General features: G+C 42.6%; 1 protein-coding gene across 3 annotated transcripts in view; it reads right to left on the bottom strand.

Annotated features, from left to right (window-relative positions):
- Nucleotides 1–26380, bottom strand: part of PAG1 (phosphoprotein membrane anchor with glycosphingolipid microdomains 1) — a 168403-nt gene that overhangs the window by 95292 nt on the left and 46731 nt on the right. For all 3 annotated transcript variants that reach the window (XM_021089173.1, XM_021089174.1, XM_021089175.1), the window contains one exon: nucleotides 17797–17866. The gene's annotated coding sequence lies outside the window, so the exon portion shown is untranslated. The remainder of the gene's footprint in view (nucleotides 1–17796; nucleotides 17867–26380) is intronic.

Below are 26380 nucleotides of genomic sequence, written 5' to 3'. Positions count from 1 at the left end.
TAAGAAAAAAAAAAAAAAAAAGCTTCAGCTTTTTTAAACCATCAGGTCCCAAACTACCATGTAAATTTCTATAGAATGGTATGTTGACCTATGCATTTCTCTATTGGTATGGGATTAATTAAAAATATGAACCTGGCGTTCCTGTCATGGCTCAGAAGATATATATATCTTCTGTTCAAACTTCCCACCTTCTCTGGCTTATTGTACATACACAAGATTTTGGCAACCCAGAAAGAATAAAACAACCAAAGAGGCCTAATTTCCAAAATAATTATATTCCAGAAGTTCACCTTCAAGCCTATCATTGAGAACACTGAAAGAGCTGTCTTAAGAATGAGTAAAGGAAGGTTATTACATTTTTAAGACAATAGGTCATAACAATTTTTAGAAAATTACACCATTTTGTGGAAAGCTAAGAAACCAATGAACATTACAACCCTATTTACTGTATTCTGAAGTTTCCTTGATTTCAATTTTATAGAAACATTTATCAAGCTGACACTAGTGAAGAAATGCAACATACCATTTTCAGTTATTATGTAAAATATGCATTCCCATGTCCCCAAACAGCCTGCATATATCATTTTAAAATTATAAAATGTACTTTAATATCCATAGTCACGTCTACACTATTAAGGTAAGCAGTTTCCAAATTTTATTTTTTTTAAAAACGCGGGCCATTATAAATGGCTGCACAGTGACTTTAGCGTGTTTTTCTCCATGACACGAAGTCACGCTCTCATATGACAGAAACATAGCATCGGAGAAGAGCCATTTATTCAGCAGGCTAAGATTAAACTTCCTGCACTCAGCTACCTGGAGCACCTGTGAGTGACAAGGACAACATCAGAAAACTGAATGGAGCTGCTGAATAATTAACAAGCATAATGCCTCAAATTAGGTGCTGCTGATTATTATTAGAACATCAAACACCATCACCACCACCACAGTTCCCTAAGCATTTACCACCTGCCACATGCTGTGCATGCATCATTTCCATCCTTTACGACTTTTACAAAGTAGGGATTGTTACTCCTGGTTTAAATATGAAGAGGGGTCAAAGGGACTCATCTAAGGCTACAGAATCTTCATCTGTTCTGCCCCAAACTGCCCAGTTCTTAGAAAAAGGTCATTGGATGGGACTATCAACCTGCTATAACTTATTCACTAGGAGTTGTCGTCATAGCTCAGTGGAAAAAAATCTGACTAGCGTCCATGAGGATGCAGGTTCAATCTCTGGCCTCGCTCAGTGGGTTAAGGATCTGACGTTGCCATGAGCTGTGGTGTAGGTTGCAGACATGGCTCAGATGTGGTATTGCTGTGGCTGTGGTGCAGGCCAGCAGCTGTAGCTCCAATTCGACCGGCTTGGGAACCTCCACACGCTGCGGGTGCAGCCCTTAAAAAAAAAAAAAAAAAAAAAAAAACTATTCACTAAAGACTTGAAAGCGACTTTTATGTGAGACTTTGTAGTGAGTCTCTGTGCCAGCCTCCAGTTCAGGTGCGAGGTCTGCTGTGGGCACCTGTGCCACCAGCAGATGGACGGTCGATGTAGTAATGGAAGCCTCCTGGCAAGAGGTGACTTGACCAACAGTGCACTGGGACAATATTTTAGCTTAATGTCCTTAACCACTTACTTTTCTTCTCTAAGTATTTCAGCTGTTTTGAAGCCTGATGATAGATGGCATTTTTCTCCAAATCAGAATGTAAAATTATCCTTAATTTGACAGTAATTGAGCTACATCATTGCTTTACATGTCTGATCAAAATATAGCTTTCAAAAGTCTACAGACAATTAAAATTTTAGAAAGTATTTAGAGAGGTTTATTAATGTATTACATAATCACTAACCAAAGAAAAATATTAATCTTTGAGATCCCGTTGAGCACGGGGAACTATTATTCTTGGGATTATTTTGTGTAAACAAGCCCAAATCCTTATGCTACACAATGGCTGATGTCTTTGCTCAGAGGATTAGAATTAATTTGTGACCTCTGCTTTTGACTTAAATGCTATAAACATCTCTGTTGTTCTTGAAAACAAAGACTGTTCCTGAACAATTTTTCAAATAGAGAAACTGAAATTAAAGTACTATGAAAATATTTACTGGGTAAAACAAATGCCAAGATCAAAAATGCTAAGATGCTGAGTGGATATTTATTATCCCCACTAATCCTTTTGTATTTCAAAGTTTATTTATTTTTACTCTGCTCTTCTATGCTCTTCATCAGTTACCACAGCGTAATTTTAAATTCATAAAAGATAATGCAGAGTTAATAATATCACAAGGTTTACAATCATATTCAAGTAATACTGAAGGGGATGGAAATCCATTTGTTATCTGAATATGTTCTTTGGATGAACCAGAAAAAAAAATGATAATCTAATAATGGAGTTTTAACTCCTCACGCCCTGGCCAATGAAGCCCTGCATACAGAACAGAGATTTAATTTTAAAACATGAATGCTGAATAGTTTTAAAGTGACAACTCCATAAATCAAAGTCACGCTCTCTTCAGTGAATTTTAATAATAAAAGTACACATTTTATAATATTCTGTGTCCCTAACAGTCCTAAATTCTTACCTGTGAGGCAGTATCTGAGGTTGAGACATGCACCTTGTCACCACAGCTTATGTGATGCAGACATACTGATAGTTATTTCTCACTGAATATACTTATAGCAACTTCTAAGACACTGGTTTTTTTTGTTTGCTTGTTTTTGGTTTTTTTTTCTTTTTTTTTTTTTTAGCTTTTTAGGGCCATACCCATGGCAGATGGAGGTTCCCAGGCTAGGGGTTGAATCAGAGCTACAACTGTCAGTCTACTCCACGGCCACAGGAACTTGGTATCCAAATCACGTCTCCAACCTACACCACAGCTCACAGCAACGCCAGATCCTTAACCCACTGAGTGAGGCCAGGGAGCGAACCTGCAACCTCCTGGTTCCTTGTCGGATTCGTTTCCGCTGGGACACAACAGGAATTCCCTCTAAGGCACTTATCTAAAGGAATTCTTTTTTTTTTTTTTTTTTTTTTTTTTGTCTTTTGTCTTTGTTGCTGCTGTTGTTGTTGTTATTGTTGCTATTTCTTGGGCCGCTCCCGCGGCATATGGAGGTTCCCAGGCTAGGGGTTGAATCGGAGCTGTAGCCACCGGCCTACGCCAGAGCCACAGCAACGCGGGATCCGAGCCGGGTCTGCAACCTACACCACAGCTCACGGCAACGCCGGATCGTTAACCCACTGAGCAAGGGCAGGGATCGAACCCGCAACCTCATGGTTCCTAGTCGGATTCGTTAACCACTGCGCCACGACGGGAACTCCCAGGAATTCTTAATCTAATTGCAGCTGGGACCCGAGAATACAAGGATGACAAAGCACTGGTTACTTAAAAGCGTAGATTACAGTCTTCAAGGCATTCATGTATTTTGTATGGTCAAGGGACAGGGCTTGGTGACAGAGCAGGCATGAGAAATATAAAGGAGCAGAACATCTTGGGCATATGGTGGTGCCATTAACTGGGATAGGAAACTAGAAGGAGGAATTGATAAGGGTGGGGAATAAACATGGCAGGAATTTAGTTTGGTAATAGTTGATTTTAAGGTGGATGTGTGGATTGGAGGTAAGGGAATCTGGTGGGTGGTTCAACTCAGGAATTAAGATCTTATGAGCAGAGTTCCCATCATGGCTCAGTGGAAACAAATCTGACTATCATCCATGAGGATGCAGGTTCAATCCCTGGCCTTGCTCAGTGGGTTAAGGATCCTGTGTTGCCATGAGCTGTGGTGTAGGTCCCAGATGCAACTGGGATGCTGCGTTGCTGTGGCTGTGGTATATACGAGTGGCTACACCTTCAATTCGACCCCTAACCTGGGAACCTCCATATGCACCAGGTGTAAGCCCTAGAAAGATTAAAAAAAAAAAAAAAAAGATCTTGTGAGGAAGGCTAAAAGTAGTGAGCAAGATCAGGATATGAAAACATTTTCTGTAATGAGCTAGAGAATGAATATTTTAGGCTTTGAGGGCCTTACAATCTATCCCAAGTACTAACTTCTGCCGTTGTAGCAGAAGAGTAACCAGAAGCAATAGCTAAAGAATGAGTGTGCCTACGTTCCAATAAAACTTTATTTACAAAAACAGGAGCCAGAATGTATTTGGATAGTGGGTCACAGTTTACCAAGCTTGGAGTTAGATGCCAAACGAAGCCCTGGGAATGAACGAGCTCACTCAGGAAGAAAAGGGAAATTAATATGACATGAAATCAGAAAACATGTAATTCTGAACTTATAGTCAGTTCCGTAAGAATATATACTATACACAAGGCTTGTAGTCGGATAGATGGTTCAAAACCTTGGCTCTGGTTCATACTTTCTGTATGTGAAACTGGGCAAGTGATTCAACTTTTGAGCCTCAGTCCCTTGACTGCAAAGTGAGGATAATGATAATAATAACTAAACTACACTCGGTGCAAAATAATACATTAATATTTATAAACAATCCTCAAAATTAAGTATTCTCTCTCCCTTTAATGAGGACACTGAGGTAGAGAGGGGCTAAAAAACATGCCTAAGTGACTCAGCTAGTAAATGCAAGAGGTCTGATTCCAGCCCAGGCAGCTGGCCCTAGACTCCTGCTCTTAATCTTAATGAACATCATAAAAGGTCACGATGAGGATTAGTGAGAGAAAGTGAAGCCTTTTATCATCGTGCTTGGTGTGTAGAAAGAACCCAGATGCGGTGGCCATTATTATTATTATAATCCTCAATGAGGTTAATAGACTCAGGACACAAGGATGACTTAGATAAGGTCAGTCTTGTCCAAGATACTTACCATCACTAAATTTCAAATACCAGCATTGAAAAGGCCCTCACATCAACTCCATCGTTAATTTCCAGGCTGCCCTTTCCCCTGAGGAAGGACTATTGGCAAAGGAAATAGTATCAGCTTTCATTACCATATGCCTGGCATCTTTGTTCTTGGCTTTTTTTTTAACCAAGTGTTCCTAGTCAAAGTTGGTTAATTCTTCTTAGTGTGCATACAGAGAAACTTCTGGAAGTTTCTGGAAGCTAGGGTTCAGAACAAAATGAGCTCCCACAATCACACTTTTGACCAACCAACTCCCATTCATACACTAAGGTTCAGCTCAAATCCTCCCTCCCCTGCAGAACTCCCTGCCCCCCTACACACCATTTCTCTTGGCAAGTTTTTATTCTCTCTCTTAGAGCAGGAACTACTGTTAACAATTTATTTTGTGCCTCCTGCTGGATGAGATTTCCTTGATTGATGGGACTAGAGTTACTTTTACTTTTCTTGATATGTAGAAAAAGGGATTTACATATGTGAAAGTAAGGAGTATAAGAAAAGCCCTTAATCCCTTCCCCCCAAAAAGGAATTTAAGTTGTAAGTTAAAAGAGTAAATGTTCAGTATTCTATTTTGCTAGTGATACTTTTTTCAAACTTTTTTTTTTTTTTTTCTTTTTAGGGCCACACCTGCAGCATATGGAAATTCACAGGCTAAGGGTTGAATTGGAGCTGCAGCTGCCGGCCTGTGCCACAGCCACAGCAACACCAGATCCAAGTCACATCTGTAACCTATGCCACAGCTTGCAGCAACACTCACCCTACCCCTAACCCTAACCCACTAGAGCGAGGCTAGGGATCAAACCTGCATCCTAATAGAGACAACATTGGGTTCTTAACTCACTGAGCCACAAGGGGAACTCCTTCAAACATTTTTTAAAAGTTTAATCATTACATGAAACATACCCATTATTATTTAAACTTTTTAGCTATCAACTGTTGCTGAAATGGAGTGAAAGTCAGTTTTTTTTTAATTTTTCCCAAAGCATGTGAACCCTGGGATGAATTGCTCCTGTCCATGAAATGGATGAATTATTGAGATATTAAAGAGAAACCAAGGAAGGCACGGCAGGAGAAAATATCATGAATAGGTTATATAAGGGCAACAGCATTCATAACATTTAAAAGTGCTTAAGTGCTAAATGCTTATCTGCTTTTTACTCTAATAAAGTTTTATTTATTTATTTATTTTGCTTTTCAGGGCTGGACCTGAGGCATATGGAGGTTCCCAGGCTAGGGGTTCAATTTGAGCTGTAGCTGCTGGCCTACGCCACGGCCAGAGCAACGCCAGATCCAAGCAGTGTCTGCAACCTACACAACAACTCACAGCAACACCGGCTCCTTAACCCACTGAGCGAGGCCAGGGATTGAACCTGCAACCTCATGGTTCCTAGTCGGATTCCTTTCCACTGCACTACAATGGGAACTCCCCTGTAATAAAGTTTTATACAGTTAAATAAGATAATAAATATTCCTTTAATAACTGTTAATATCTTAAACACATATTTCATTACAAAAGAACTAAATAAAATATTTCCATTTAAATAAACTCAGCAAGAAAGTCAAATATGCCTCAGGTGCTATGTTGATGTCAGGGATTAAAGGGCTAAATATTTATAGCGCAAAAAATTAAGCATAGGCCCTACATTGAAGGCAAGGGTCAGGTTTCTTCAACTGGGACCCTACGGACAGATCCTACAGGGGCCTTGGTGAAATTTGGAGGGTCCATACACAACCTGCAATTATATGCAAATCTCTCTGGGAGTGAAATTTCTTCAGAGAAAAAGTCTAGAATTGTCATCAAATTCCGGAAGGAGTCTATTACCTCCCAAAACTAAATCAAGGTCTACAGACAGGAGTGCCTGAAGCACCTTTATGTTACCTAAAAAAAGTCTAAGTATTTTTTAACCTTCTATTTTTAAAAAGACTGAAGGACTAGATTATTAGCCCAAATTAAATGAGCAAACATTTGTGTTTCTGACCCAGCTCACTGGCATTAGAACCAAAGTCAAAATTTCGTCCATTAGTGAGAAGCCAAGTTTCTCCCCCCTTACTATTTACCCAGGGACACTTACCTTTAACATAATTTTTTTTTTTTTTTTTGCTTTTTAGGGTTGTACCAGGGGCATATGGAGGTTCCCAGGCTAGGGGTCGAAATGGAGCTACAGCTGCTGGCCTACACCACAGCCACAGCAATACCACATCCGAGCATGTCTGCGACCTACACCACAGCTCATGGCAACACCAGATCCCTGACCCACTGAGTGGGGCCAGGGATCGAACCCGCATCCTCATGCACCCTAGTCAAATTCATTTCCACTGCCATAAGGGGAACTCCAACTTAAAATTTTTAAACAGCTCAATGTTTTCAGGGGTCTGAGGCATCTTTGTATAAAGCTCAAAGACAAATACCCCAAGAGTTGAGCACTTTGAAAATGCTTGAGTGTTAATTGTATACTTTATCTTTAAATTAATCTGTAGAGTTAACGTTATTTAAAAGGTCAAAGGACACAGCCATATCAGGATATTTTTCTTATAGGTTGATTAATTTTTCAGATAAATCACAGCAGCTGGTGGCAAAATTAAAGCAAGAATTGAGAATTCCTGTTATTCCATTCACAGGCTATAATCTATCTCTTATAAATGATAGATGCTTTAGCATCTCCTGGGGAGAAACCTATTCTTTCCAGAACAAAATAAATGTCTCTTAAGAGATTGGATTTTGAGAGACTCTGTAGCATTTACAAAAGACTTTTGCTATATTCCTTGCTAATTTATTTTCTTATTTATTTATTTATTTATTTATTTATTTATTTTGGTCTTTTTGTCTTTTCTTAGGGCCGCACCCTTGGCATATGGAGGTTTCCAGGCTAGGGGTCCAATCAGAGCTGTAGCCGCCGGCCTATGCCACAGCCACAGCAACGCCAGATCCAAGCCGAGACTGCAACCTACACCACAGCTCATGGCAACGCCAGATCTTTAACCCACTGAGCAAGGCCAGGGAACCTCATGGTTCCTAGTTGGATTCGTTAACAACTGAGCCACGATGGGAACTCCCTCCCCTTGCTAATTTATTTTTCTGCCGTTTTCTTTGTTGATAGCCAGGACCAGTTTGGAACACCCTTCATGTATAACTGAAAATCAGTGGGCAGGAGCATCATTAATGCTTTCGGGCTACTAGTGTACAAGAGGTTATTATGTCAAAGTGGTTGAAAATGAGTTCACCTTCCCAAACTAGGAAGTAAGCAGCAAAGGCCTGAAGTGCAAAAGCTGTTTTCTGTTTACCCAACTGTCCAATCAGGGTATCTTTGATGACTACAGAACCAACACTTCCTTGGTTAACTTGACATAAGGGCCCATAAAATTATAGTCAGGCTCCACAGTAGCTTCTCCGCTTCCTGAAAGAATAGTTTGATTCATACTCCTTTCAGTTTATATCTGTTTTGCATAAATGAAGCAGCTTTGTAGAAAAGACTGATTCATTATCATGTAAAATACAGCCATTAGTAGAAAATCTAGTAACCACATTCCCAGACATAACAAGATCAGACTCTCAAGCTTTTGCCTACAGTTGGGGAATGAGATGCTGAGTGTTTCTAAAAAAAGAAAGTCTTCCTTCTGAAAGGTATTCACAGGGGTAAATTAAAGAGATTTTAAAATTCCTTTAAAAAAGGAAGCTGCAGGAGTTCCTCTGTAGCTCAGCGGTTAAGGATCCAGCACTGTGATTGCTATGGCTCAGGTTCCCTAGCCTGGGAATGTCCACATGCCCTAGGCATTGCCAAAAAAATAAAAATAAAAAATTAGAGGAAGTTTCCCTGTGACACAGTGGGTTAAGAATCTGGTGTTGCTAGAGTTGTGGTGCAGGATGCAATTGTCACCAGGTTCAGTCCCTGGCCTGGGAACTTCCACATGCCACAGGTATGGCCAAAGGAAAAAAACAAAAACAAAAACAAAAACAAAAGGAAGCAGGCTATTCCTTGAGTCTATCAAAGCAGGACATTCTCTCCAATAGACCCTTGGTGCTAACACCAATGTACAGGTAATTCCTCAAATTTGTATCTGTTTCTTACTCTAAATCTTTTTTTTTTTTTTTCTTGATAGGCAAGAAAGAGATTTATTAAGATAAGACGCTGGTGAGAGATGCAAGTGGGCAGGCAAGAAGGCTCTGCCCTGAGGATTAGGTGGGCTACATTTTTATAATCCAAGGGAACTCTTTTTTTTTTTTTTTTCCACATTCACCAATTTATTAAAGGACATGATAAAGGGTACATCTGAACAGCTAGATGAAAAGATACATAAAACGAGTCTGGGAGAGTCTGAAGCAAAGGAGCTTCTGAGCTCAATCTGAAAGCTCATCGTTCCCTCTACTATTTCTTTCTTTTTTGTTCCTTTTTAGGGCCACACATGCAGCATATGGAAGTTCCCAGGCTAGGGGTCAAATTGGAGCTGTAGCTGCTGACCTATGCCACAGCCACAGCTGTAGATCCGAGCTGCTACAGCTGATGGCAATGCCAGATAACTTAACCCACTAAGCAAAGCCAGGGATCGAACCTGCATCCTCATGGATACTAGTCAGATTCATTACTGCTGAGCCACAATGGGAACTCCCTATTTTTTTTTTTTTTTTTTTTTGTCTTTTTGCCATTTCTTGGGCTGCTCCTATGGCATATGGAGGTTCCCAGGCTAGGGGTCCAATCGGAGCTGCGGCTGCCAGCCTACACCAGAGCCACAGCAACGCAGGATCCGAGCCGTGTCTGCGACCTACACCACAGCTCACGGCAACGCCGGATCCTTAACCCACTGAGCAAGGGCAGGGATCGAACCTGCAACCTCATCGTTCCTAGTCCGATTCGTTAACCACTGCGCCACAACAGGAACTCCCCTATTTCTTTTTTAATTGAAGTATAGTTGATTTACAATGTTGTATTAGTTTCAAGTATACAGCAAAGTGATTTAGTTATACCTACATCTATCCTTTTTCAGCATCTCTTCCATTACAGGTTATCATAAGGTACTGAATGTAGTTTCCTATGCTATAGAGAAAGTCCCTCTGTTTATCCATTTTTATATACAGCTATTCTGTGGTTGGAAAATGTGATACAAATCACTTGTCTCAGGTGCTTATCGTGATAACAGTCGATGTGTTATCATCGCGCCTGCCAGTCAGAAGCCACCACCAGGAAGTAGGTGCTGGTTAATGACAGAAATGCAGAACATAAAGCACCACAGATTCCATAGCAAGGGGGAGGAGACAGGAAGGCCTGATTCCAGGCAGAGATGCTGAAATGGCCTCAGAGATGGGAAGAAGGGAAGATTCAGAGAAGAAGACAGGTGAGTGGGAAGAATCTTTGAGTGCTTATTAAATGTGGGGCATTGCTTTAGCCGCTGAGGATACAAGGGGGTCAAAACAGATGAAATCTCAGCTGACCTCCCTGTAGGTAAAGACTGAGGAAAGACCAGGTAACACTGTAAAGTATCAGATGGGGAAAGCGAATTAAAAAGGGAAAGCGAAAGGAGTGACAGAGTGTCATGACGCACTCCTTAGCTAGGGTTGCTTGGGGAAGTCCTTTTTGGCTGGGGTGGGAGATGGGAGGAGGACATCTAAGTTGAGGTCTGAATGAAAAGAAGGACCCGTCCTCTGTTCTTCAGCCTATAAAAACATGCCTTTGATGGGAAAAGCGTGTCAGGTGGCAATTCAGAGAGACACGAACCAGTCTTGTAACTCAGTGGTTTTCACCAGGTGTGTGAGGCACATTTTCCAGTATTAGAGTAATTGTCAGATTATATAAAGGGCTTAGAAAACAAAGCCACTTGAAATCAGTCAGCAATAGTTCAATCCTGTCACTCAAAGGAGCTCAATGAACAACGCCTCGAGTATCTACAAAAGCACCCCTCACCCCCATGGCCACCAGTTTGCCTCAATTCTGAGCAGCTATCTGCAGCCCATACCACACACTTGTACACTCAGGAGGCAAACTGGTTTCCAGTTAAAGTAACCAGAAGACCTATCCTTCTTTTTTTTTTTTTTTTTTTTTTTTGCTTTTTAGGGCCATACCCACAGCATATGGAAGTTCCCAGGCTAGAGGCTGAATCAGAGCTGTAGCTGCCAGCTGACACCACATCCACAGCATCACAGCATCTGAGCCACATCTGCAACCTACACTATAGCTCACAGCAACGCCGGATCCTTCACTCACTGAGCAAGGCCAGGGATCAAACCTCATGGATACTATTCGGGTTTGTAACCTGCTGAGCCACAAAAGGAACTCCCCAGGAGATCTTTTCTTTAGCAGACATTCAACACACTCAACTAAAAAAACTAAAAAATTAAACTTCCCTTGTCAGCTGTTCGATACAGGTCTTTTTGTTTGTTTACTTTGTTTTGTTTTCCTCCCTGGCTGTGTTCAAGGCATGCAGAAGTTTCTGGGCCAGGAATCAAACCCAGGCCACAGCAGTGACCTGGGCCACTGCAGTAACAATGCCACATCTTAACCTGCTGTGCCACAAAAAAACTCTAAGATTCATTTTTAATCACTAGAAAAATCCATTGAGGCTGGGGAAACTACCTGAGACATTTTCTTTTTCTTCTTTTTTTTCTTTTTAAGGCCACACCTGTGGCATATGGAAGTTCCCAGCTAGGGGGTGAATCAGAGCTGTAGCAGGAGCCTATACCACAGCCACAGCAATGCTGGATTCAAGCCACACTGCAATCTACCCTGCAGTTCATGGCAATGCCAGATCCTTAACCCACTGAGCAAGGCCAGGGAAAGAACCCACATCCTCATGGATACTAGTTGGGTTCTTAATCCACTGAGCCACCATGGCAACTCCTGAGACATTTTCTTTAAGTTAAAAACCATTCTAATAGTAATTTCCACTGTAAAAAGCTTTTAAAAGAAAATAGAACACACATACAGAGTGACAAAAAGTGAATACTTTTAGAATGTATTCTGCACCAGGAGGCAAAATTACAGGGTTAAGATCAGCAGGATCAGTGGAGCTTTTGAGACTGAACCAACAGATATGGGGCCAACAAGGAATCTCTATTGAAGCTTGATTCTTTTCAGTCTGATGTTCCCACTTGAGTTCTATAGCTGATCCTTGGACAATATTAAGAATTGGGGATGACACCCTCTGCACAGTCGAAAATCCAAGTGCTTTTGTGGATCCCTGCATCTGTGGACTCACCCATTGTGGATCATTTAGAACTACATACAGTATTTACTATTGGAAAAGATCCATGTATAAGTGGATCCATACAGTTCAAACACTTGTTATTCAAGGCTCACATGCACTTCATTTAGGTCCCTTTGAAAAGTGGCCGAGAAAACAGAAGGACGAAACTTACCTGTATGCTAAATTCTCCCTTTACTCTTGGAAGCTCCGCAAACACACTTACTCAGGCTTAGGGAGTGACCCTCTAGCAGCATTGATTTTTGAGTCTTATAAGAGCTCTTCGTATTGTGCCTGCATCACAGATTTACACTGCCATAACTCCTGTCAGACATCATCTTGGCTTTATGAATAAATAAAACTACGCTCGAGGGAAACATTGATTTAAGAGGAAAAATCAATACCCATCTAGCATGGGATAGACTTGAGCTTTAAGGCTACTTATCCCATAAGCACAATGCAATACTAAACGTAGAGCCGTCCTTTTTGCTTCCTAAGTAAAAGCTGAGTGAAGGTGTATGAAATTGGCAGGCAAATGCTGGCCTTCCAGAGCCCTCGGTGTATCAGGATTCCCTTTTCCTTTTGGTTGGCTGACACTTCCAAAAGTGGAAAAGGAAAGAGAAAAAAAGAGATGGATAAACCATGATGGCAAACTCCTGATGATCTGTGAATCTAGACTTTTGCGTTTATGACACCTCACTGTATTATTAATTCTCTCATGTAGGTAAAGTTTTTCCATATTAAGAATTTGAAGGAGTTCCTGTCTTGGCTCAGTGGTTAACAAATCTGACTAGTATCCATGAGGATGCAGGTTCAATCCCTGACCTTGCTCATTGGGTGAAGGATCCTGCGTTGCCATGAGCTGTGGTGTAGGTCACAGACAGACGCAGCTTGAAATCTGCGTTGCTGTGACTGTGGTCTAGGCTGGCAGCTATGGCTCTGATTTGACCCCTAGCCTGGGAACCTCCATATACTGCGAGTGCAACCCTAAAAAGCAAAAAAATAAAAAAATAAAATAAAATAATTTGAAAAGTATGTATACTTGCTTGGAGGAAACTCTACAAAGCTCATATCAACAAAGATGTTGACAGGGGTTCTTTTTGGGAAATGGCCTCATAGAAAAGCTTTCTTCTTCTTTGGGAGTTCTGTATTTCCAACTTTCTGTAGTGACTATGTACATTTCTTTTATAATTTAGAAAATATACAAAATAAATGCAAGGCAGGATAACAAAACAAAACAAAATAAAATAATTAATTAGATTGATTGCAAAGTATTTTGTTGACTACTGGCCTAGAGATAGCTAGGATATGCATTGTAACACATATATATGCAATATAACAATATTATATGTAAATATATACATATATATTTTTGTCTTTTTGCCATTTTCTTGGGCCGCTCCCGTGGCATATGGAGGTTCCCAGGCTAGGGGTCAAATCAGAGCTGTAGCCACTGGCCTACGCCAGAGCCACAGCAATGCAGGATCTGAGCCGCGTCTGCAACCTACACCACGGCTCACAGCAACACCGGATCCTTAACCCACTGAGCAAGGCCAGGGATCAAACCTGCACCTCCTAGTTCCTAGTCGGATTCATTAACCACTGAGCCACAACAGGAACACCCTGTAAACATAATATTTATATTCAACTCTTCCTTGGTGCTCTTGGACATTTTTTCAGGGCACAAGCAGGTTGCTATTAAAATTGATTTTAAAAATAAAGCAAACAGGAGTTCCCTAGCAGGTTGGAGGGCTAAGGAGCAGTGTTGTCACTGCTGTGGTCCAGGTTTGATCTCAGGCCACATGCCAAGGACACAGCCAAATAAATAAAAAATAAAAATAAAGTGGGCAGCATATGCTGAAATTCACCCCATCTTTGTGAGTCAAAGTTCAAATGAGAGATAAAAGCTGGCTAAAGCCATCATTTCCTCAGCTCTGCAATCACCTTACAGCCTAAGCCTATTTGCAGACGGGAAACAGTTGCTGAAAGTTCAGACAGGCCTGGGGTAACCTTTGATTACCAAGCCACTCCAGAAAACCAAGGCTTTTTGCTTTCTTGCTCAGATTTGGTAGGAATTCAAAATGAATCCCATTATGTTCTGTAGCTCCTCAAAGAAGCAGTTCATTGCTAATTACATTAACTGTGGCCTCTCATGAAACACACTCATTCGTTGCTTTGGATTAGGGCTCACATCCCAGCAAGACAGTCCCTGATGCTGTCTGTTCACATTGCTTGTCTTTCTAATAATCGGAAAGAGTGACTGTGGAAGTCTGAAACACGCTTTTCAAGATACGGGGCAGATGAGAAGCCTGATAATGGGTTGGGGTAATTAATTTAAATTTAAATTTTGAATCCCAAAGTCAAACATCATACAAGTAACTACAATCATCACCCAAGTTGGGGAGGATACTGGTTGAATCTACTTCCAAGCTGGAAATGATACACAGTTACACGTTCCAAAAGTATGTAGCCCCTGTGTTAGTACCACAACAGCAGAAGAGAAAGGGACTGTAAATCCGTCTCAGCAGCTCTTGTTAAACGCATGAATATTGAAAGCAAAACAGGAAAGCAGAATGTCATTGGTGAGAAAAAATGCTTGCATTCAGTCAGAGAAAAGCACAGCTTGAGACTACCTTTTTTTTTTTTTTAACAAATACAATCTTATTACAGTTTCAGAGAGATACCACTTAAAGGAATTAGAGAATCCATTGTGTGTGATTACTGCAAGGCATCTATCAGATGTTGCAGATACAAAAATAATAAGATCTGAATCTTACCCTCAAGCTTAGTGTCTCTAGGAGGGTTGGACATATAAGTGGATAATTAAATATCATCATCAGAGATACCGCTGAAGAACTGTTGAGCCCAGTAGACATGGGGGAATCAAGGAGGGCTTCTCAGAGAAGATGGAAATTGAGGTGGATCTTGCAGGATGCACTGGAATCTATCAAGGCAAAATGCACGAGGGCATTCTCGGAAGTGAAAATGTACAAAGGCATGTGTACACGATATGTTGGAAGCGCCTGAGAAATTCAGTCCTAATGAGTGCAGACGGCTAACCAGGTGTCTGCATCCATTTATTTGCAAGGTTACAAGGGCCCACAGAAGTCAATGAGTGGGAAATTTCATAATCATTTGGGAGCATTGTGGCTCAAAGGGTTAAGAACCCAACGTAGTGTCAGTGAGGATGTGGGTTTGATCCCTGACCTCGCTGAGTGGGTTAAGGATTTGGGGTTGCTGCAAGCTGTGGAGCAGGTCGCAGATGCAGCTTGCATCCCGAGTCACTGTGGCTGGGGCATCACTGTGGCTGGGGCATAGGGCTCAGCTGCAGCTCCAATTCAACCCCTGGCCTGGGAACCTCCAGGTGCCTCAGGTGCAGCCATAAAAGGAAAAAAAATATTGGGAGCAGGATACCTAGAGTGGGGGCAGTCTGTTGGAAGAGAGCTATACTGTTAGCTCCAGCAACAGACTGGAGCAGAGCTGATGAAAACCAGTACTAATGTAGTGACAGTGGGAGGCAGAGGAGAGGAAGATGGAAAAGATGTTTACAATTAACATTTGTGACCGCTGGCAATTACTATCTGACCTCACCAAGTGCCAGTCGCTGTTTTGGGAACATTCATATATTTTCTTAAATCCAGGATCTAGTGTGGACAGAATGCAAAGGGGGAGACAGTGCCAGCATGGAGATTTCTGGCCCAAGTTATGAGGTCAAGAGTGATGGCTTTAATTAAAACATTGATTCCAGGAGAAGGAATCAGTCGTAATTAGAGGATAAGTGAAGGTCACTGTACACATATTAATTTGAGAGCTGCTTGGGATCAATGAATATAGATAGCCAAAACACTGGGGTCAGGAATCTGGCAGAGAGCAAACCACAAACTCCAGAGGATAAAAAATTTTTTGAAATGCAGTAAAGGAAGAGTTCCCTTGTGGCACAGTGGGTTAAGGATGCGGCATTGTCACTGCAGGGGTTTGGGTGACTGCTGTGGTGCAGGGCCAATCCTGTCCCTCGAACTTCTATGTTCAGTGAACATGGCCAATAAATAAATAAATAAATAATAAAAAAATAAAAAGGCAGAAAACCATCAGCCACATACAAAAAAGCACATGATACAATGCTTCCTAGAAACCTGACTCTGTGATTCCACTACAGAAATATCTGAGCCCTATTCTAAAATACATAGATTCCTGAGTTAAGTCGTAAGGCCCCTTAACTAGAAAATGCTCTATATTTCAGGCCCACAAACACAATATGTAAGGCAAGCAGCTCTCCTGGAAATGGAAGTGCATTAGAGAAAACAATATTTAATCCCCGATTCGAGATTCTTGTCAAACGTTGGGAGATCAGAGAAAGGCATTTTTGGAGCATGGATAATCAAAGCTCTTAAGGCACTGACTCTTTAGTCGATGTTAACTAACAAAAGGCAGGCTGTTTTCCAGGATCGGTGGTTATATTTAGAAAGTCCTCCAAGAGGAGCCCAAATGACCCTGAAATAGCTCCCTGCTCTCCTCAGAGGAAAGGGTTCCTCTGGCAAGAGAAAGAACTTCTCAACAAGTTAAAGGAAAGATTTAATTGAAAGACAGTGGCCTATTTTATAAGATGCCCTCAGTGAAGCGATTAGGAACATTCAGGCCAGATGTACTCCTTCCTTTCTGGACCATAAGAAGAATTGGATAATGATGTATAATGGTCAGGGGTCAGTCAGGTCACAGTGCTTGAGGTCTGTAAATCTTTCAAATGGGTGGGCATGGCACTTCAAAGTCCAGGATTCATTAGAAAAGTGAATAACCATGTAGCAAACGGATTGCTAAAATCAAATAAGGAATGTCTTTGGGTTAACTAGTCGTTCGTTTAGGTTGGCTGATTTTTTTTTCTTCCTTTTTGGTTTTGGCTCTGTTCAAAGATGACCTAAGATCATTAAAGAATTGTTACATAATTTTATCTATTTATTTATTTAGTCTTTTGTCTTTTTAGGGCCGCACCCTCGGCATATGGAGGTTCCCAGGCTAGGGGTCTAATCGGAGGTGTTGCTGACGGCCTACAGCACAGCCACAGCAACTCGGGATCCCAGCCTCGACTGCGACCTACACCACAGCTCACGGCAACGCCGGATCCTTAACCCACTGAGCAAGGCCAGGGATCGAGCTCACAACCTCATGGTTCCTAGTCAGATTCGTTTCCCCTGTGCCACGACGGGAACTCCTAACTTTTTTTTTTTTTCTTTTTTTTTTGGTTACATAATTTTCTTATCAGCACTACATGAAATTCCTACTACCACTAATAATGATAATAATAACATGCAGCCTCATGTATATTTTTTTGGTGGTGGTGGTGGTGGTGGTGGTGGTGGTGGCGGCGGCAGTGGTGGCAGGGAGCACTGTTCAGAACTGGAACTCCATCAGGCTATCCAATTACAGTCTCTATCTCAAAAATGAAGAAAGAGCTGAGGAGAGGGTAAGCATTTGGCCTAATTTCACATAGACATTACCGGGTAGACTCAGGCTTGCGTCTATCACTGACCAAAGGGAAGCAGCATGTTGTAGGAATCATGACTGGTGGGTGGTGTCTTGGTTGCCATGGCAGAAACCCCATGGTGCTAAATTCCAAACTGGATTAGCTAATACTCTTGAGATTATTCAGCTTCCAAACTGTGGGTCTGCAGTCCTACAACTCAGAGTCCCCAGATATACCCTGATGAACCGTACGAGGCTCAACTAAAGGCAAGCATGGATAGACAATGGCGAATAAACCAGATAAATGAGTACCTGGCAGTCACTCTCTCCCTGTTCCGAAGTTGCACTCAGCTGTCGAAATAAGAGAATGACTTCGTGTTTTCTGGAAAGGAAACACAACAGGAAACAATTTCAAAACTCTGAACTGGATTAAAATTGCAGTAACTAAGGGTAACATGATGATCTTTTCACTTACTTATTAAAAGTTCTGAGCAATAAAGAAACTGAGAAATAAGTATTTAATTAACCTTTGGCACTATAAAAATTATGTCAGAAAACAGAAGTTAAAACTAGTTCTTCAAATGTTCAGAGACCTATAGATTATCCCTAATTTTATACATGAAAGAAAGTAAAATGGATGGCATTAACCACATGTACTTTCAATGATTAATAATTACATCCATGCTTTGTTTTTTTTCACTCATTGCTTCATCCCACCTCCTCTCATAGACACTGATGGTTAACTAGGAGCCAGCACCACACAACACAAACATGGACCCTTCCAGCATGCAAGGTGCATGTACAGATTAAAACAAAACCAAAAACAGTTGCATGCCCAAGAAGATGACAGTCTTAGCAGAACAAAGACGGCTGGAATAAAACTCTGCAGAATTGTGTAATACTTGTTATACTGGATTTAGCCAAGTTATTTTATATCTTCATCTTGAAACATGCTAAATTTTTGTGAGCATGGTTTCCTATGGTTAAGATAAAACTGTATCACAAAGATCACTTCCTCTAAGAGGATGTGTGATTCAAGTTTGAGGAATGTAATCTCATATCGAATACTCTGTTTTTGTAGACTGTGGATCTAAGAAGACATCTTAAAATACGCTAAGTAGAAGTAAAAACATTGGGAGGGAAAGAATGACCCCCAAACTAAAGTCTCAGAAAAAATATCCACTGAGGTTAAACCAAGGCAGCTTTTTTTTTTCCCCCTCTTTAGGGCAAGAGTTTAAAAGAGAAAAGAAAGCTATTTCTTAGAAAGAAATGAAATGCCAAGCACTGCTAGAAAGACCAAAGGGAAATAGTAAGCTGACAACAAGCAGGGTGGGTGGTCCCTCCATGACCTGCCACGCCAGACACATCAGACACGCCGGACTCTCAAGACGCCAGCAAGACAAGAGCCCCAGCCCCCATCCCACCTCACAAGGCCCCTGGCCATGTGGTCTAAGAGCCTCCTGCTGGGACCTGTGAGAGAAAGGTGCAGCAGAAGGTGAGGGAGAGTCACAGGTTAAGAGCAAAAGGGGAGAGTTCACATTTACCAAGAGTCTGCTTTCAACAAAGGCAATGGAAATTCTCTCCTCTTTGCCCTTTGCTAGGAAATTCCCCATTCTGAACTTCTAAGCATTACAGCTCAGCAAGCCGGATGGGTTCTGGAAAGTTTCCACACCAGCCTGAAAACCCATCATTTATGAAACCAGGAAGATGCATTTCAAGCTCTCAACCACTGCATCAGAAACAAGTGTCTGGGAAAAGCACCCGTTCCAAAGGGGAGAAATAACTCTTTTTGAGATGCCGCTAAGTCTAATAAACACTTACTCATAAACCTCTGCACTATATACAAAAGCAAAGATGAAGAGGCCCCATTCAGGAGACCAAGTCACCAATATATACAGAGACACAAGTAATAATAAATGTACAGGCTGTGACTAGTGTATGGAAAAGAGCATGAGGGCACCATACTTAATAGTTCTCCACAGCTCTTGGGCTAAAACCCAAGCCACCTTGCATGGTTTGACAAGCTCCCACCCCTGGGGGAGTCATACCTCATCATGCATCTCATCACCCTCACCTGCCATCAGAAGCTGGACTTCTCTGTGCCTCTGCCACACTGTTTTGTTTCGTAAGAGGCTAAACAACTAACATAGAAATGAGTATCTAGGGAGTGCCTCTTGTGGCTCGGCAGGTTAAAAACCCAATATGGCAGGTTAACAACCCAACATAGTGTCTGTGCAGGCACAAGTTCGATCCCTGGACTCAGTGAGTTAAGGATCTGGCATTGCCTCAATCTATAGATAGGATCTGGCATTGCCTCAATCTATAGATCTGGCATAGATCACAGATGCAGCTCGGATCCGGTGTTGCCCAGGCTGTGGTGTAAGCCTGCAGCTGCAGCTTTGAGTCCATCCCTAGCCTGGGAACTTCCATATGCCACAGGTGCAGCAGTGAGAAGAAAAAAAGAAAGAAAGAAATTGATATCTAATAAAGCACTTGTTTGTAAGCTGGAAACCATCTGTGGTAGGCTTCATGGCAGGTGGGTCCACCAACTTGTCCCAACCTGAGTCCTCAGCCTGTCAGTCTTTTCAAGCTTTTCCTTCTTTTACTTAGAGTCCAATGAAGTAATCAACTGTAAACAACAGCATAAGGTACAGAGCACTGGCATTTGGGGCTAGATAATTCCTTGTTTTAAGGGGTCCGCATTCCTCCACCCTTGGTTGGGATCCTCAAAAATAGCTCCAGGAGTTCCCGTTGTGGCTCAGCAGAAACAAATCTGACTAGCATCCATGAGGACGCAGATTCGATCCCAGACCTTGCTTAGTGGTTAAGAATCTGGCGTTGCTATGAGCTGTGGTGTAGGTCACAGATGCGGCTTGGATCCCACCTTGCTGTGGCTGCGGTGTTAGTTGGTGGCTATAGCTCCAATTCAACCTTTAGCCTGAGAACCTCCAACTGCCTTGGGTGTGGCCCCAAAAAAACAAAAAAAAAAAAGTCTCCAGCATTTGACAAATGTCCCATGAAGGGCAAAATCAGTTGAGAGTCACTGGTCTTAAATAAATGATGACTAATCAAAACATAATACTGATATCCCAACTTCCACATTATGCAGAAAGACAACAGCTTGGATGGTGACCATTAGAAAGGGCACATAGAGGGGAGAAGAGAGACAGAAGAGCACATCTACCACCTGCTGTATTCTTGGCTCTTGTTTAATACTCCCAAAATACCCTGTGCTTTCTCTTCCTAAGTCAGAGCTTGCTCAAAACCTTGTGAGGCAATGATTTAGGCTAATGATGTTATTAAAAGCAAAACTGTTCAGAATAAAATAAAAATAAGCATTTCTAGAACCTCGCATAGACATCTACACTTCTTTTTCACTTTTAATGAAAGACTGCCTAACTCTCATCACTGGAGGATGAGTGACACTACACACTCTCATGGCAGTGCCTTCATTTACTATTTATTCTACCAACCTAAAGCCACATTCATAAGTGTTGACCCAAACGGAGTCACAGGTATGGCCGAAATAGCACCTTTCTTAAATTCCCAGGGAAGGAGGCGTCTGGCCAGAGGAACTGTTGTTAAATGCTAACAAGTGACAGCTCTTGGTCTCTGTCCCACATGAAGATAACAAGCCCCACAGCCCAGAGCAGGCAGGTGGGTTAAATCCCGAATTAACGATGAACCTCCCTGAGAGCATTTACTGCGGGAAGGAAGGGAGAGACATTTCTGAACAGAATTTGATGTGAGTCATTTTCCCTCCTGATCCCCCAAGGGCCTGGGGGGCTCAATGATCTCCATTACATTCAGTCCATGCAGGTCCAAAACGGTCCCCAAACAGGTGGCCGTGTGAATTCAAATGGATCAGAGTGGCTTTATGAATATCCATGGTGGTATGTAGTTTTTACAATAGGTTTTTTGATTCTGTTCTAATTTAATCACATCTTCCATTCTAATATCAGTTCAAATAGGAGAGCAAGGAAGAGGAAGAAGTCCTCCAGGAGAGGGAAAGAGTAAAGACACCAGACACAGAACCAGTAGCCTGAGGGACCCACAGAGGTGAAAGTGAGACCGATTAGCACTGAGGTGTATGTTCCTTCAGCCACCTCACAGCACCAATAAAGATGTGGGGGAGGTATACGAGCTATGCCGGTGAATCTAAGGAGAGAGAAAGAAGCAAAGAGCCTAAAGGTGTTGTGCAAGGGAGCGTTGCAAAGAGAGCTCCTGAAATCCTAAGCTGAGTAGCCGGGAAAGGAGAAGTGGAGCGGGTAACAGATGGTAGAATTGAGTGAGATCAATAGATTGCAGGTGCTGGTGGAATCCAAGACATAGGGGAGGGTTGAAATGAAAGAGGTGGTGATCAAAGAATGGGATGCTTGGGAGTTCCCTCCGTGGCACAGTGGGTTAAGAACCCAACTGCAGCAGCTCGGGTCGCTGCAGAAGTGAGGGTTGGATCCCTGGCCCAGTGTAGGATCCGGCATTGCCGAAGCTGCATCTGTGGCTCAGACTCAATTCCTGGCCCAGGAACTTCCACATACCCCAAGTGTGGCCATAAAATTAAAAAAGAGAGAGAGAGAATGCCACCATATGGAGGTTCCCAGGCTAGGGGTCCAATCGGAGCTACAGCTGCTGGCATACACCGCAGCCACAGCAACGCCATACCCAAGCCACGTCTGCAACCTACACCACAGCTCACAGCAATGCTGGATCCTTAACCCACTGTTTGGAGAAAGAGTGGATTAAACCCTTACTACTCAATGTGTGGTGCCTGGCCCAGCAGTATCAGCCACAGTTGGGGACGTGGAAACGCAGAATCTCAGACCTACTGAATCAGATTCTACATTGTGACAGGTGAACCATGTCCAAACTAAATTTGGGGAAGAACTGGCTTCCTCTTGAGCCAAGTTGGGTCAACCTCCACTTGACCAGAAGCCACAGGCGCCCTATAAAAAGGTGCCATTGAATAAGTTTCTGAGGTTAGGGACTTCCCTGGATCTCTGCTCCCACCCTCCACTTTAAACAGCTCATTTTTGCTTCTCGGGTTTCTATTCAGCTGCCTCAGGCCCTCGCTCAGGCCTGCCCTGCAGCCTTACAAGAGAGTTGGCCGGCTTTTGGTTCCACTTACTGAAGGAAGGGGCCCCTCCGAGCGCCTCGCTCACATTCCCACTCCGTCGGTAGCAACGGGCATCCTCTCAGTTCTGGAGACCAAGTTTCAGATATAGCTCTGCCCTCATTTGCCTTTAAGGGGGCACCAGCAATTTAGTGCTCTTGATCTGGTCTGCATAGTCCCATGTGCCCACAGAGATCTATTACTAGGTACTCATGCAAAACATACAGTATTGCCAAGGTGGCTTTTTAAAGGTTTAGCTTCCAGCTATAATAATTACTCAGGGGTTTATGTCTTCTTTAATCTAGGCGGACTGCCTTCTCTCTTTATAGTTAATTTCACAAAACAAGGAAAACAACAGTTGTATATGATATTACAGAATGAAAGATGAAGTTGAGCCTAATTAATGCAGGCTTTGCTTCAATAACAGCTTTTTTCCCAATAAACAGTGTGTGACATTTTCATTAACCTAGATACAAACTCCCGCACAAATATTCGTTCATGAAATAACATGAAAACACCACATTTAGAATCTCTTGCTCTTCTCTTTCAAGACCCACATGATTTCAGATGCTGTCACTTGTCATGGTTTTAGGATTACTGAAAATTACCAGTTATAAGTCTTACTATTTGCAGACCCTGTGCTACATATCCATACATTCTCAACTCATGGATGCTCATGGGAATTCTGTGGGATTTGTGCTACTGTAACACTGGTTCTACAGATGGGGAAATGGAGACTTGGAAAGGCTAAGTGACACCACCAGTGAGTGATGGAGACAAGTTTCTTTTTATCCTTTTTCTTTTTTTTTTTTGCTTTTTAGGGCCACACTCCTGGCATTAGGAGGTTCCCAGACTAGGGGTCCAATCGGAGCTACAGCTGCTGGCATACACCGAAACCACAGAAACGCCATACCCAACCCGCGCCTGCAACCTACACCATGGCTCACGGCAATGCCGGATCCTTAACCCACTGAGCAAGGCCAGGGATCAAACCTGCAACCTCATGGTTCCTAGTCGGATTTGTTTCTGCTGCGCCACATGGGAACTCCTGTGGGGACAAGCTTCAACAGCCAGTGTACCTGACTCCAAAGCCATGCCTCACTCATACATCATTTTGGATAACACACAGCTGTCGTCTAAAGTGTGGCCAAGCATAGTATTCTCTGCACCTCTGCATCCCTAAATACTATATTATTTCAATCAAGAAATTATAAGCCAATGGTCTCTAATCCCACACTTGCTAAGTAGTTGACAGAGACATCCTTGGTTAGATAGGACCATTTTCTAGTTCTGTGATAATCCTTTCAGCTGTTTCTCAGCTAGAACAAATCAATGAACAGAGTCAATCTGGCATCACTCTGCTAAACTGTGATAAGTTATAACCAACCTGCTCATCACCACGGCCACCCGAATGCCACCTCCAGTGGGTGGGTGGCCTGCCCTCCAGGAGTAGATATTTCTTCTGCTGTCAGAAGAAAATGCTGGCAACGGCCACTTAACTGATCCTTTCCTTCATCCAGGCAGCCGAGACCTCCAGGGAATTTAGCAAATATATAGAAGAAGGAGAATGGAATCCACTGTGTCCTGTGTGACTTAATTACCATGAGACTCTGGAGACACCAACTTTTTCCCCTGCATTAATTAACCATCCACGATGCAGAGATAACAATGTCTGGCCCTGCCTCCTCTGCTTCCCAAGGACAGTGTGAGGATGACTTGATGGGCCCAAGGTCCCTGGGTAGAAAGAGCTGAGGCTAATGAAACTCTGTCCACACAGTTGGCACTGAGCAACACAAAATTAGTCCAGGACACATTGCAGACAGTAATCAGGGTTAGGCATGTGGAGCTGATAAAATATTTCTTTTGTAGTTAATGAAGCCAAAATAATATAGCAGTGGAGTTCCTGTGGTGGCTTAGCAGGTTAAGAAACTGACATAGAATCTGTGAGGATGCAGGTTCGATCCCTGGCCTTGCTCAGTGGATTAAGGATCTGGACTTGCTGCAAGGTCGCAGATGTGGTTCGGATCCAGTGTTGCCATGGCCGTGGCGTAGGGTGGCAGCTGCAGCTCTGATTTGACCCCTAGCCCAGGAATTCCATATGCCTCAGGTGCAGCCCTGAAAAGAATGGAAAAGACAAGACAAGAAAGAAAAGAAAAAAGAAAAGACAATAACAACAACAAGAACAAAAAACTCAGAAAGTGCCCTTCCCACTTGCTGGCCCCCATCTGTAAAACAGAAACAGAAACTCCTTGTCTTTAGGTAAAAACTACAGAGCAACGCTTTTAGTATGCCAGGTTTTAAAAGGAACAAAAGCTGTAAGAAAATAAATATCCTAAGGCCCACGCTAAATGCATAACCTTTTAATTTGAATATCTTTTATATATGGATGAATATTCATCACTCAATATTTATTACTGCCTCAATATTTATTACTGTCTCTCCACATATTTCTCCATCTGTCTTAGGTTGTCAAGCTGGATAAGGCAGGGGCCAAATCGAGTTAGTTCTTTTTGTAAAGCATGTGAAATTGGCATGCATAATTAAGCACTTAAATGGGGTTTGAGGAAGATGATTATGAAGAATGAGAACAGTTAATACCACGGCAGGCATGTTTCCTGAAATCTTCCTGTCTTTCTGAAGTGTCAGATGATCACACGCTCACAGAGCTGCAGAGCTCACGAAAGCCTGGGCTTAGAGATCATGCCGAGCAAGCCAAATGCCATGTGGTCTGTGGCGAGGCACCCACAGCAGAAGCAGCGCCCGGAAGCTCGCCTGCAAGGCCAGCCTCAGGCCTCACCCCAGACCTAGTAAATCAACAGGTGCCATTTCACACGCTGCCTGGGCAATCTGTACACACACTCAAGGCTGAGCAGCACACACAAGACAACTGTCTAGTTCAAGGACTTCACTTCACAGGTGAGGAAGGGCTGAGTGATGCTGAAGCTGTTAACAAATCCTGAACTGGGCCCTATACCTATCAACCCGCCCTTTCTCCTTCAAGACTATTCCTCTTTAAATTACTCTTCAGTGGGCCTAAGCTGTGCCAAAAACATCGGTTGGGTGGTTTTGTTTTGTTTGTTTGTTTGCCACAGTCCTTGATTCTTTCAACATTTTGAATATACTTAGAGATGGTGGAAACAGAAATCTAGAAAATCATCTTAAGAGTAGTGGGCTTGCCGGAGTTCCCATTGTGGTGCAATGGAAACGAATCTGACTAGGAATCATGAGGTTGCAGGTTCCATCCCCGGCCTTGCTCACTGGGTTGAGGATCTGGCATTGCCACGAGCTGTGGTGTAGGTCGCAGATGTGGCTTGGATCTGGCATTGCTTTGGCTGTGGTGTAGGCTGGCAGCTAGCTGTAGCTCTGACTAGACGCCTAGCCTGAGTCCCTCCATAGGACCCAGGTGCGGCCCTAAAAAGACAAATGACAAAAAAATAAAAAACAACAAAAAAAAGAGTCGTGGGCTTGCTCACTGCACGCTGTCCACATTGTGATGGTGTGTGGAACTGGCCACTCTGCTTCTTGGTTGAGATTTAGATTCCACCTTTTTCAGCACCTTTCGGGTCCAGTGATGTAGCCCACGTTGCCATTCGCCTTGCACCTTTAGTCTCTACTTCATGAACTGCTCCTAAGTCCTGGCTGACCCATGGCTCTGTCTCAGAGTTCTGGAGTCCAGTCAAATGAACAGGATTCAAATCCTTAAGGAAGTGTATTCCAAGAAAAACAAAGCCAGAACCATTTGAAAACTTGTAAAAACAAAAAAACAAACAAACTTCATTCTGTCGC

This window comes from Sus scrofa, chromosome 4, assembly GCF_000003025.6.
Source record: "Sus scrofa isolate TJ Tabasco breed Duroc chromosome 4, Sscrofa11.1, whole genome shotgun sequence".
Lineage (NCBI taxonomy): Eukaryota > Metazoa > Chordata > Mammalia > Artiodactyla > Suidae > Sus > Sus scrofa.
The sequence above is the reverse complement of the archived record's forward strand: the minus strand, read 5'-3'. Positions and strand labels throughout refer to the sequence as shown.